The 13,418-nt window shown below is 35.1% G+C and overlaps 1 pseudogene; it reads left to right on the top strand.

Moving 5' to 3' along the window:
- Nucleotides 1-1,182: 1,182 nt before the first annotated feature.
- On the top strand, nucleotides 1,183-6,242 carry LOC150037482 (uncharacterized; annotated as a pseudogene).
- Nucleotides 6,243-13,418: the final 7,176 nt, after the last annotated feature.

The raw sequence follows: 13,418 nt of genomic DNA, 5'->3' as shown, positions 1-13,418 counted from the left end.
CTCTGAAAGAAGTTCTACACACCCTAAAAATAAGGAAGAATCTAGTCTTGGGCTATCTCTTAAACAAGGCTAGCTTTATTGAGACCATTGAAATGCACGCAAAATGTGCATTATTTGCTTTAGATTTAGGATTCTTTTTAATATGTTTTAATTAGATTTGATGTGTTTCACTACAAGAAAAACGGGAACTCCCGACGCCGTTTTAATGTGTCGGAAGTTAGGTCGTCGGGAGAGACGGTCTCTACCGGCGAAGTAAAGGACCGTCGGGAGTTTCCCAAGGACTCTCGACGCCGTAAAGGTTTGTCGGGAGTTCCCGCATCCAAACTGCATCAGGAGTTCCCTGGAAACTCCCGACGCATTAAAACGACGTCGGGAGTTCCCGAGGAACTCTCGACGGTCTCCCGGCGGCGTCGGGAGAGGGGTCTGGTTTAAATCAAACCCCTTCTTCACGCCTGCCCTTCCCCCTTCGCGCCGCCGTCCGCCGCCGCCCATTTCATTTATTTGTATCCAGGTTTCATCAAGCTTTCATCAAGGTTTGTGCACATCCATTTCATTTATTTTCTCTTATTTTATATCTTAATTTAAGCCATTGTTTTTAATTTATAGCATGTTGGTAATGTTAGTAATGTTGGTAATGTTGGTAATGTTTAATTTTTAGCATGTTACTAATGTTGGTAATTAATGTTGTTAATGTTTAATTTCTAGCATGTTGGTAATCTAATGTGAATTATGAATTATGGATTGTTGATGTTATTGTGGATTGAGTTTTTTTTTTTCTTTTAATTCTTAAGGTTATGGATTACTTAATTTAGAAAAAAATATTGTACTTAACGCATTTAATATTTTAAAAAAGTATAAAGAATCTACTAGACATAAAACTAAATTTTGTGTCTAATAGAAAATTGAACTTTAAAGTTTGTGTCCAATAGGCTTGCAAATTTTAGAAGATTTTTAATAGATGATAGGCCTATATTAGACACAAAATTGAAAGTTTGGAGACGTATTAAACAAAACATTTGAAAGTTGTTAAGACAATTTAGCAGTCTAGGGACCTATGTATTTATTTTGCCTTAAGAAATGAAAATTATGGAACTCAATGCTTAATAATACTTTGTACTTTGTCCTCTAATCCAGGTTATTATTTTGGATTACAAGTTGATCAGAAAATAGTTATTTTTAAGGATGAATAAAGAATGGATTAAACTAAGGAATAAGTTATTAGTGGAGTATAGAGGAGTATTACAGTTCTTAGATATGGCAAGGTTTCATGTAAATGATTCCGGACGAATAAGATGTCCATGCAAGAATTGTATGAATTCAATTTGTAAAAAGATAGATATCGTGGAACGACATCTATTAACATATAGAATATCTCCCTTATATTGTAAATGGGTATATCATGGAGAGGCAGTAAACTTATCTAGAAGTCATACAAGTCATTCAATAGAGGATGTTGAAGTAGATAGTATAGAGAGTAATGTTGTCGAAGAAAATGAGATGTTGAATCTTATAAACGATTTACAAGTTCCAATTGAATACGAAAATGAAAATGAAGGAAGGATTGAGAATGAAATATCCTTTAATTGTCAAGAAGGATTGAGAATGAAATATCCTTTAATTGTCAAGAAAGAGATACCACGAACTTATTCGAGGATTTAATAACCGAAGCACGTAATGAATTATACCCTGGGTGTTCGCAATTTTCGTCCTTAAACTTTTTAGTGAAGTTTATGCATATCAAAGTTCTGAACGGCTGGAGTAACAAATCGTTTGACATGTTATTGGAATTGTTAAAAGCAGCGTTTCCAACTGGCACCTCTATACCTACTTCCTTTTATGAAGCCAAGCGAAAATTGTGTGATTTAGGCCTAGGTTATGAGTCTATTCATGCGTGCAAATATGATTGTGTATTGTATTGGAAAGAGTTTGCAGATTTGCAACAATGCCCTGTTTGTGGTGAGTCTAAGTACAAAGTTAATGATGGCAAGGGTAAAAAAATACCACATAAGGTATTGCATCATTTTCCATTGATACCGAGATTAAAACGATTGTTTGCATCAAAAGAAGGTGCTTCTGACATGAGATGGCATAAAGATAAGCGAGTTGAAACGGATGATGTATTGTGACATCCAGCTGATGCAGAGGGGTGGAAATATTTTGATCGTGAATTCCCTCATTTCACTTTAGATCCTCAAAATGTTCATTTGGGATTAGCTTCAGATGGCTTCAATCTGTTTGGAAATATGAGCACTTCTTATAGTATGTGGCCTGTGGTGATAATTCCTTATAATTTGCCTCCTTGGAAATGCATGAAGGAAAGTAACTTCTTCATGTCTTTGCTCATACCTGGTTCAAAATCTCCTAGAAAGGAAATTGATGTTTACTTACAACTATTGATTGAAGAGTTGAAAGAGTTGTGGACAATTGGTGTGCGAACTTATGATTCTGTTGCTGGTGAGTTTTTTCAACTATATGCTCCCTTATTATGGACGATTAATGACTTCCATGGGTACGGTGACTTATCTGGGTAGATTACAAAAGGTTATCAAGCATGTCCAATATGCAAAGAAGATAACTCGTCCTTCGGGATAAGAGGGAAAATATCATTTATAGGACATCGAAATTATCTTTCGAAGAATCATAGTTGGCGTCGAAGTAGACAACATGATGGAAAAGTTGAATGTAGACCTCCACAGTCGTAATGAATGGAGAAGAGATATTACAACAAATAAATACGCTAAACTTTTCTGTGCTTAGCAAACATCCATCAAAGCAAGACAAAAAAAGAAAGTGAATTCTAAACTGGACTAAAAAAAGTATTTTTTTCCAACTTCCATATTGGTTCAGACTATTGTTACGACATAAATTGGATGTAATGTATATTGAAAAAAACATATGCGACAATTTGGTGGGCACATTGTTAAATATTGAAGGAAAGACAAAGGATACAATGAACGCTCGATTGGACTTACAAGATTTGAAGATAAGAAAGGACCTACACTTGATACAGATCGAGAACAGATTTGTAAAACAACACGCAGCATACACATTAACAAATGGTTAACGGATTTCGTTTTGTAAGTATTTGAAATCAGTGAAATTCCCTGATGGATTCGTATCTAACATATCATGATGTGTCAATGACAAAGATGGAAAAATATCGAGGCTGAAAACACACGACTGTCATGTGTTGCTTCATAGACTACTCCCTATTGGTATTTGAGCATACCTACCGAAGAATGTATCCACTGCTATTGTTGAGTTGTGTACATTCTTTCATGACTTATGTGCAAAGACAATATGTGTAAGTGATTTGAACAGACTACAAGCAGACATCATAGTCATACTTTGTAAATTGGAGAGAATATTCCCACCTGCCTTTTTCGATGTAATGATACACCTTGCAGTTCATCTACCATATGAAACCAAAGTCGTGGGTCCAGTTAGTTACAGTTGGATGTATCCTATTGAAAGAAGTTTACGAACATTAAAACAACTTCTACGGAACAAAGCACATCTCGAGGGGTCTATAGCAGAAGCATATGCAATGAATAAATCATGGAACTTCTGCTCATGATATCTAAGTGGGATTGAAACGAGATTCAATAGAGATGAAAGAAATGATGATAAAAATCCCGATCACGAGATATTTTGTGAATTTGAATTATTTAGGCAGAGGGTACGACCATTAGGGGCGTCAACTTTACGGACGCTATCAGCAGAGAAAAAACGTATTGCACATTGGTATATTCTCAACAATTGTAAAGAAATAACAGTCTATCGCAAGTACATTTCAAACTTTTTTCTTTTCTAAATTATAGGGTATCTCCTTTGATATAACATTTAAATGATAAATATTGTCGGCAACATTTGAGGTTAATTCGTCGTGAAGCTCAAAACGCCTCTGACTTATATATAAAACATCAACGCAAATTTCCCGATTAGTTCAAATCTCAGGTATACATAGTCATTTTGTAGGCAACGGTTGAGGGATGATTCATTCAAATCTCAGGTATACATAGTCATTTTGTAGGCAACGGTTAAGGGATGATTCATTTTTCGTATTCATTTTTAATGTATACGTAATTATCAGGTTCTACAACAGCGCAAGAGAGAAGATATCTCCGATGATTTCTTTTCACTTGCAATGGGACCTTCGTCTAAGGTGCGCTCTTACAATAGATGCATTGTTAATGGGGTACGGTTTCACACTATAGAGCGTGATAATTGTCGAGCTACACAAATAGTGGAGTCCTAGTGGCCGGGGAGATCAGTGAGAACACAAGTGTGGATAACAATTTCTACGGTGTTCTAGATGAAGTATTAGATTTGCAATATGCGAACAGAAGACGCGTTTTCTTGTTGAAATGTAGATGGTTTGACACAGATAACAACAAAAGTAATAGGACACATTTGGATTTAGGATACAAATCGATCAATACATCACACTTTTGGTATGTCGACGAGCCTTTCATTTTTGTTATCCAAGCACAAAAAGTCTTTTAAATTGATGACATCAAACATGGTAGCAATTGGAAAGTTGTTCAGATGATGTTGAAAACGCACAATAAGATTTACTAGAAATTGTTGGTGGTGTCGGAGTGGATGAAACCATTGAGGAGGTTACTTTATGCAGAGTTGACGTTGATCCTACAGTTGTGGAAAGACCAATTACTATACATGGCGGTCACGACTTCATAAACGATGATGATGAAGAACAATTATCTCCTAATAACAGTTCAAGTGTTGATGAATAATTTGAATTAGATTACGATGATGAGTAATGATGTATCTACTAAATTCTCTTTTTCTCTAGCTTACACGTATTTATTGTTAATTTAATATTGTTTTCTCTCTTTTTATTTGTATAGATACGATGTCAACCCCTAATAGGCAACGGGAGGCTGATGAAGAATTCCAAGAGTTATATTTAGGCAACACGGTATCTTCTATGGGTGATACTTCAGGTTAGTATATTTTGAAATATATTCTGTTAACTGAAATACATCATAAACTGTTTTAAATTTTTTATTCTTCAGATAGTGGCTCAGCATCCAATCAGAAGAGAGAGCATTCGTGGAACATCCAATTGGAAAAATACGTACAAAAACATGGGAGGATCACAATCGTCATAAATGAGGGGGAGACGAAACTGATATCGGAACATTCGGTTCGTTTTAGTAATGCGATCGGCGTTGCCGTGAGATCCGCATTTTCAGTACGGTGTCGTACCTTTGCTGAGGTTCCAAATGAGTTCATAAAATTGGCTAAAAGTCAATTATTGGAAAGTAATTATAAGTTTTTTCTTTTATAGTCAAGAACATCATCTATGTTCATTCTTTCCTCCCTCTTTTGTAGGCTCATTTCGATCTTGATATGTCCAGTCAACGATTGAACCATTTCATAGAACATCAAATGCAAAACTCGTTCAAAGAATTTAGATCAGACTTGCACAGACATTATAGAAAATGTGGAAATCCTCAGCAAGCACATGCCAGTTTGTCTAGTTGGCTTAAAAATAGGCCAGAAGACTGGTACTTTTTGTGTGACCGCTTCGAGAGTGAAGCGTTTCAAGTACAATATTTATGGCATGTATCATTTACTGCATTTACTAATACATTACACTATTGACATTTTTTTTTTCTTCAAATGTAGGAAATGTCTGTGACGAACCAAAAGAATAGAGAGAAATTTTCGTTCGACCACGTAGGTGGATCAAAGTCATTCTTGCAAATTCAGGTAGAGTTGCAGGCAAAGGAAGGTCGAGAAATAGGACGTGTTGACCTATTTAAGGAAACACACTCTAAAGGTGGCAAGTTTATGAACGAGGTTGCTGAAAGTGCACATGTAACATTTTTTTCTTTACTGTCATTTTTTTTTTCACTTTTAACTTTAGTCGCTCGTTCTTACCCATTTAATTATTATCTCTAGCATCAATGTGTGAATTAGAATCCAGCCCCACTGTAGAAGCTTCTCAATCACTAACAGGGGATGAAATCTGTGAGACGGTTTTGGGTAGACGACCCGAATATTCAAAAGGTCTAGGTTGGGGCCCTAAGCCTAAGTCAAGAAGGAGTACCATGTCATCAAGCTCGTCGTCTACTCAAGGAACGGAGGCGGGAGTGGATGAATTGAGAGTCAATTTCCAACAGTCTCAGTCGAGGATTAAGAAACTCGAAGACGCTCAGAAAAGAATACAAGAGGATCATGCGAGACAAGGAAGAAATGAAAAAGAAGATTGAAGACATGGTACAATCACAGAGAGGAGACCCATCAAATTAGGTATGATTACTGCATTATTTAGTTGTGTAATATGTTGCTCTCCTGCAATTATAGTAGCAAAGTTTAGTTATGTCTTAAGTAGCTTTATGCTGTTATGGTAGCAAAGTTTAGTTATGTCTTTAGTTATGTCATTTAAAGCTTCAACACTCTCATACACATTAGATAAGCATCCCACCATGCCTTGATATTTCAAAAGCCTAATCACAGTCCCTCAGTGTCGCTCTCTCCATGAATCTTACTCTCTCCATGAATCTCACTCTCTCCATCAGTGTCGCTCTCTCCATGAATGTCACAACACAAGTATAACTTCATTTGATCAGCTGAAGATTCAAATATTAGGCTTCAAAAGGGTATCTTTGCTCTGATTTGGTTGTAAATATGTGTCATTAAAGCTTCAACACTCTCATACAAATTAGATAAGCATCCCATCATGCCTTGATGTTTCAAAAGCTCAATCACAGTCCCTCAGTGTCACTCTCTCCATGAATCTCGCTCTCTCCATCAATGTCACAGTACATGTATAACTTCATTTGATCAACTGAAGATTCAAATATTAGGCTTCAAAATGGTGTCTTTGATCTGATTTGGTTGTAAATATGTGTCATTTAAAGCTTCAACACTCTCATACAAATTAGATAAGCATCCCACCATGCCTTGATGTTTCAAAAGCCCAATCACAGTCCCTCAGTGTCGCTCTCTCCATGAATCTCGCTCTCTCCATCAGTGTCGCTCTCTCCATGAATATCACAGCACATGTATAACTTCATTTGATCAGCTGAAGATTCAAATATTAGGCTTCAAAAAAGTGTCTTTGCTCTAATTTGGTTGTAAATATGTGTCATTTAAAGCTTCAACACTCTCATACAAATTAGATAAGCATCTCACCATGCCTTGATGTTTCAAAAGCCCAATCACAGTCCCTTAGTGTCGCTCTCTCCATGTATCTCACTCTCTCCATATATCTCGCTCTCTCCATGAATCTCGCTCTCTCCATCAGTGTCGCTCTCTCCATGTATCTCGCTTCCAACAATATTTCTTTACTATTATTCTATCCCATTATCCTATGCATGCACTAATATTATTTTGAGATAAGCTAGCCCTTCTTACATACTTCTCATGCAAATTTAATTTTTGCTAGTGATTTCCAAGATTTATAATCGAGAAGTGAATTAGACTTAAAATAAGCAAAAAAAAATGACTAAATTAGGCTTAAAGAAGTCAAAACCGAGCAACAGGCCAAAGGGAGTGAAGAAAAGAGAGGAAAAATGTTATGTATCAAAAGGCAGGGAACGTTGCAGCACTAGTCATAGCGTTGCAACACTACGATGTGAAGTGGTGTTTAATGCCAGAAGGCAGTAGCTGCACTTTAGGATGCGACATTGCAACGCTAAGCCTGAGCTTTGCAACGTTTTGACAGAACTAGATCGGTGTTTCAATGTTGCTTTTCGAAGCATCGTGATGCTAGCTTTCCTTACTAGAAAAAAAACTAATAATTTTGGCAAAGATTTGGTGCCAAATTTCAACCCTCTAATTAATTGGACGACTCTAAACACTGGTGGAGGAATTTTGACCTAATTTAAACCTAATTTTGAGACCAAAAAGAGAAAGTTTTTGTCCAAAAGTAGTGAGTGAAAATCGATTGTGGAGACCGTTCAACTTCCCAATAGCTAGCGGAGAGAAGAGTGGTGATTTCCACCAAAGGAGTATTCCGGACGGGCTTTTCTCTGATTCTTTCTTTTTCTCTACTTGAATGCTATCGATTTTGTAACATCCCAAACTTTTCAATTAATTTGCATTAAATTATCTTAAAATATTTGGGTGTTATTTTGATAAACTGGAACTAAAAAATTAATTTGGGAGGCACGATAATTAATTTAAAAGATATTTGTAAACAATTGAAATTTTAATTCAATTTAAGGAAAAATTAGATTAACTTATTTTAGGAAAAGTGTGTTTTAAAAATGATTAAATATAGGAAATGGTGTAATTTATCTCAACTATTGGATTTAATGTTTCCTTTAATTTTAGTTTGGAGCCAAAATTAAGTTAATTGGTTTGAGATTAATTTGATAAGAGTTTTGAAATTTTGGGATTATTTTGGATAAAGATTTTAAAATAAAGAAAAAGGAAAAGATTTAATAAGAGATTTAATAAGAGATTTAAAATTTTTGTATTATTTTGGATAAAGATTTGGAATTTTTGTATTATTTTGGATAAAGATTTAAAAAGAAAAAGAAAAGAAAAGAAAAAAAATTAGGATTTTAGAAATTAAAAGGAATCTAAAACTTAAGAAGGAAAGAGGACATTGTGGTTCTAAATTTATCCTCTTTAATTTTGGAATTTGGATCCAAATTAGAGAAGATAATTAATTTAAATTGAGTTGACAAGAGAAATTTGGATTTAATTTAAATTAATTAGATGGTGGGTTTTCTAATTAATTAAAATATGGATTTCCTAATTAGAGAAAATATCTCATTCAAAAAGGAAATCTAATCTATCTACTACTTCAAGTTATGGAATCTCAAATAATTTGGGATTAGGAGTATTTTTCCTCTAGAAATACAACATCCACTTCATTCCAAACTATTCACTTTATTCCAAAGGGAGGTCAATTAGAGAGAAAAATCATTGTTACTTTCATTTTTTTTAGTCGTTCGCTGTTATGGGTCCATCGGTCACCGCCGTTCGTTGGATTTTTATTTGATTTGAAGCATCGATTCAAGTTTTTTAAAGTTGCTAGTGTACTATTCAACAAGTTTCGGAGCTTTGGAGTGCATAATTGATTTGAATCTTTGAGCGAAGTTTGGAATTGGAGTAAACAAAGCATTTGAGACATTAATTCAAGTTTTTGTTAGAGGTTGCTTTCTCAGATTAATTTTGAAATTTCAATTCGAGGTAAGTAATCTTACTATTGGAACCGTTTTTGTTCCAGGTGATAAATTTAAGAATAATTTTAAGGATTCTAAGATTATTTGCATCGAGATGTATGAGGAAAAATAAGCTTATCTTGATTATGTTTTGAAGCATGTTATGAGTGCATGTATCGATTAAATTTTTTATATGCTTTACTAGAAGAATAATGAGCATGATGATATGTATTTGTATGTTGTGGGACTATGTTTTATGATCCATGTTATGTTTATGATAGTGGTCATTACCCCTTGTTCAGTTGTTAAGTAGGTGTTGTTAGTTCTACCTAACCCGAAACAAGCAATATTTATAAAGCTCGAACAACAACATAACTAACTCGTAGTTAAAGTGTAAGTAATAGGTCGATCCATAGGGAATGTTTTAATTTTTATCATTTTTTAACTAACCTTGACTATTAAAGCAATAAAATGGGGGTTTGATTAAATTGGAAAAATACTAGAAATCAAAAGATAAAAGATGAATGTAAACAAGTAAGGAATGATCTTGCTTCTATCTCAAGTTAGACATTCAATGCAATTCCTATCATCGAATTCTAAAAGTTTATTGACAATCGGATTATGCTCACAACTACTCACTCAACTGAATCAAGCTAGCCTCTACAAAGGCCGAAAACTAGCAATAACCTAGTCGAGAGAGCGTTCTAATCATTGATTAAGGTTGGATAGGCCAAACCCTAATCAACCTACATGCTCCTACATCTATTGGGTTCGATAGCGGCCATATAGAATAGAAAACATGTGCATTTGGTTCTAGGATTCAATTACGTTTATTAGTTATTAAGATAGCTTAGTCAATTAACCAAAATTTCTCCAAATCTAGTAATTAATGCATCCTAGGATAGCCATCAAACACACAATTACTATTGCCTCTTGAAGATCTTGGCTAGACATGCTATCGAACACATTGAAAGCAACATATTCAACAATAATTGTGATAAAACCAAGCATATAGGCTATATATGTTCAAGATAAATATCATTCAACATGCTTCAAGAATTAAAATCAGATTCAAGAAAGCACAAATCAGATTGAATTGATAAGGAAAAAGAGAAAACTCAAAAGAATTGCAAGAACCCTTGAAATAAAAACAAGATTCAATCAAACTTCACAAATTCATTGACAAATTGTATGAAGATTACAAGAGTTTTGTTTACAATTCAATAAAAATATAAAATCTAACCTAAATTGGAACAAGAATTACCAAAGAAGTGAAAGAACTCGGAGAGAGATCCTAGCCTCTATGGATTTTCTTCTTTTCCTTTTGCAAAAATGAAAGAAAAACCTTTTATAGTTTGCAGGCTAGAGTCATGATGTTGGGGTAGCGTTGCAACGCTAAATCGATGAAAAGGCCAAGAAGCATTAGGCTTGCGTTGCAACACTACTCCTCAACGCTTGTCAACGCAAGGCGCGTGCGTGCGGGGTGATTTGCGTCAAAGTCCCACAGTTTTGCAACGCTGTCCTGTTTTGTAGCAGGATTGAGCATTTTGTCTTCAGGCGTTGTGCAACGCCTCTCTTAGGGTCGTGACACTGCAACTCGATGGTGAATATGCGATTTTTTATGGCAATTTGGTAATTTAATCGATTCTCTTTAAATTGTTGAATTTCTTGGTTATTTTGGATCATTTTTGGCCCGATCTTCTTTTAATGACTCCTAAATGCTTCGGGGATTGTTTTACCTACAAAATTAGTATTTAAAGCAAATAATCAACACAATTTTAGGGGAATTAACATAGAAAATATGCATCCTTTAAGAACCTAAATTTGTAGACTAGGCCCTTTTTATTCCTCTATGTCTAGACTTGCCTCTAAAACAAGATGGTTATTCCTAGACCAAAGGTTGTCCTATCGGGATAACAAAGAAAATCAAGTAGATATGACGTTTCTAAGAGTTTGAGATTCTAAATAAATCTAAAGACTAAGTATTTAGTTTTTTATGAAGTTAAAAGGAAAAGAAAGTTTCTTTTGAAAATTGAGTTTCAAATCTTGTAAGAAAAGATTTTAAGAAGTTTAAAATTGATTTGTATCATTGCTTGAGAAAATGTATCATCAAAGTTCATTGATAAGAATCAAAAGATTGAGAAAAGCAAATGATCATGGCAAACAAAGTGAATGTTATTCTTGAATGAATGAACATACTTAGATGAAACATGCATTGAAAGCAGAAATGAGTCATATAAGAGAAATTATGCCAAGATAATGATATTGTGTTTTTTAAAGAGAATAAAAAAATGGCATAGAAATGTAATAGAGCCTAATTGAGATATATATTTTATCAATATCATAAATCCACATAACCCGAGCTTAAGTACTCAAAGGTTCCAGACATGCAAGGATAATAGAGCAAAATTTTTTGTAAGGCTCATTTTTAACAACCCTAAAAAAATGATAAGAACATGCAATGTTCCCCACTCCTAACTTAAAAACTAAACATTCTCCTAGGTCGTGACGCTGCCTCTTGATGGTGAATACTCGATTCTCGATGGCAGTTTGGTAATTTACTCGATTCTCTTCAAATTGTTGAATTTCTTGGTTATTTTGGATCCTTTTTGCTCGATCTTCTCTTGATGACTCTTTAATACTTCGGGGACCATTTTACCTACAAAATTAGCATTTAAAGCAAATAATCAACACAATTTTGGGAGAATTAACATAGAAAATATACATCCTTTAAGAACCTAACACCCCTACCCGTAATTAGACACCCGTTAGAGGTGGTGATCTCCTTCGGATTTCACCAGAGGTTTGTGTTTCCTTTGGGATTCACCAGAGGTTTGTGTTTCCTTCCGGATTCACCATAGGTGGTGATCTCCTTAGGGATTTCAACAGAGGTTTCGTGTTTCCTTTGAGATTTAGCAGAGGTTTGCGTTTCCTTCGGGATTCACCAGAGGTTTGTGTTTCCTTCGGGATTCACCAGAGGTGTGTGTTTCCTTCAGGATTTCGCTAGATGTTTCATGTTTCTTTCGGAATTCACCAGAGTTTCGTGTTTCCTTTGGGATTCATCAGAGGTAGCAATCTCCTTTAGGACTTCACTAGATGTTTGTGTATCCTTTGGGATTCACCAAAGGTTTGTAGGTACACCTAATCCATGATAGAATGGGTTCAACCATTCTCTAGTTAGCCATCCCATGGAAAGTAGAGATTTATGCACGTCCTGTTAGGGTTGATGCCCTACATCTCGTAGGTAGTTTGTAAACCTTGTATGAACAAACATTTATGTGATTAATAATATATGATATTTTATTCACTTTATCTATGAAATATATGATATTTTAGTTGCATTAACCACAAACCAATAAACTAACATCCATGGTTATCGTTATAATTTAAACATGTATATGGAGACATACAGGTGGATCATGTTTAAGTGATAACCTAAATGGTCTATAGTATATGGATAAGGCTGGATACCTTATCCTGGTGACACTATGAGTATGGCCCGCTTTGTAAGTGCTACAAATGATCTGATCCTGATCATTTATGTATTAGACATGCAAGCGGGGATATTCTATACAAAAGAGTTTGTAAAACCTACACCTTACTTTCCCTTTTTAATCGTGTTTATTGTTTAGGTTAAGTAAAGTGTTGGGTTAAATATTTAAGTTAGATTGGATTTGTGCATTTTGAGGAAAAGGATAAAGTTTGAAGAAGGAAAATGTTCAAGTATGGAAACTTAACTCTCGGTTACTTATTATTCTAGCATTATAAAGAGAATTTTTGGCTAAGTATTGATCGTGTTGAAGGGTGTTTGAGCATCGAGTCAGCGCAAGGCAAGCATCGAGTAAATTTTGTCGTGCGTCAAGCATAAGTGATCGAGGAAGGGTCGAGCATCGAGTAAATGTTGTTGAGCGCCGAGTATAAGTGATCGAGGAAGGGGTCGAGCATTGAGGGTAAGCGAAGAAGGGTCGCACGTCGAGTACGAGTGATCGAGTAAGGAGCGTACATCGAGTAGCTCCCAGCATCGAGTTTCCTGTCGAGTATCGAGTCCTTCCCATCGAGTATTTAACAAAGAGTCACAAAATTTTTCATCGAGTAAGAACCTTTCTCCATTGAGTTTCCCAGCGAGGATCGAGTTGCTCGAAATGCTAAGTTTTAAATGCTCAGTTTTAAACTTCTATTTTAGTTACTCAGACAGATGGCTTAATGAGATTTCATGCAAAGGGCTGGACGGTAGAATAAAAAGGGAAGAGAACTTCAAGGGCTCGTTTT

Source organism: Benincasa hispida, chromosome 3, assembly GCF_027475165.1.
Source record: "Benincasa hispida cultivar pf3 chromosome 3, pf3_genome.v1.1, whole genome shotgun sequence".
Lineage (NCBI taxonomy): Eukaryota > Viridiplantae > Streptophyta > Magnoliopsida > Cucurbitales > Cucurbitaceae > Benincasa > Benincasa hispida.
Note: the sequence above shows the minus strand (reverse complement) of the source record. Positions and strands in the feature narration are given on the sequence as shown.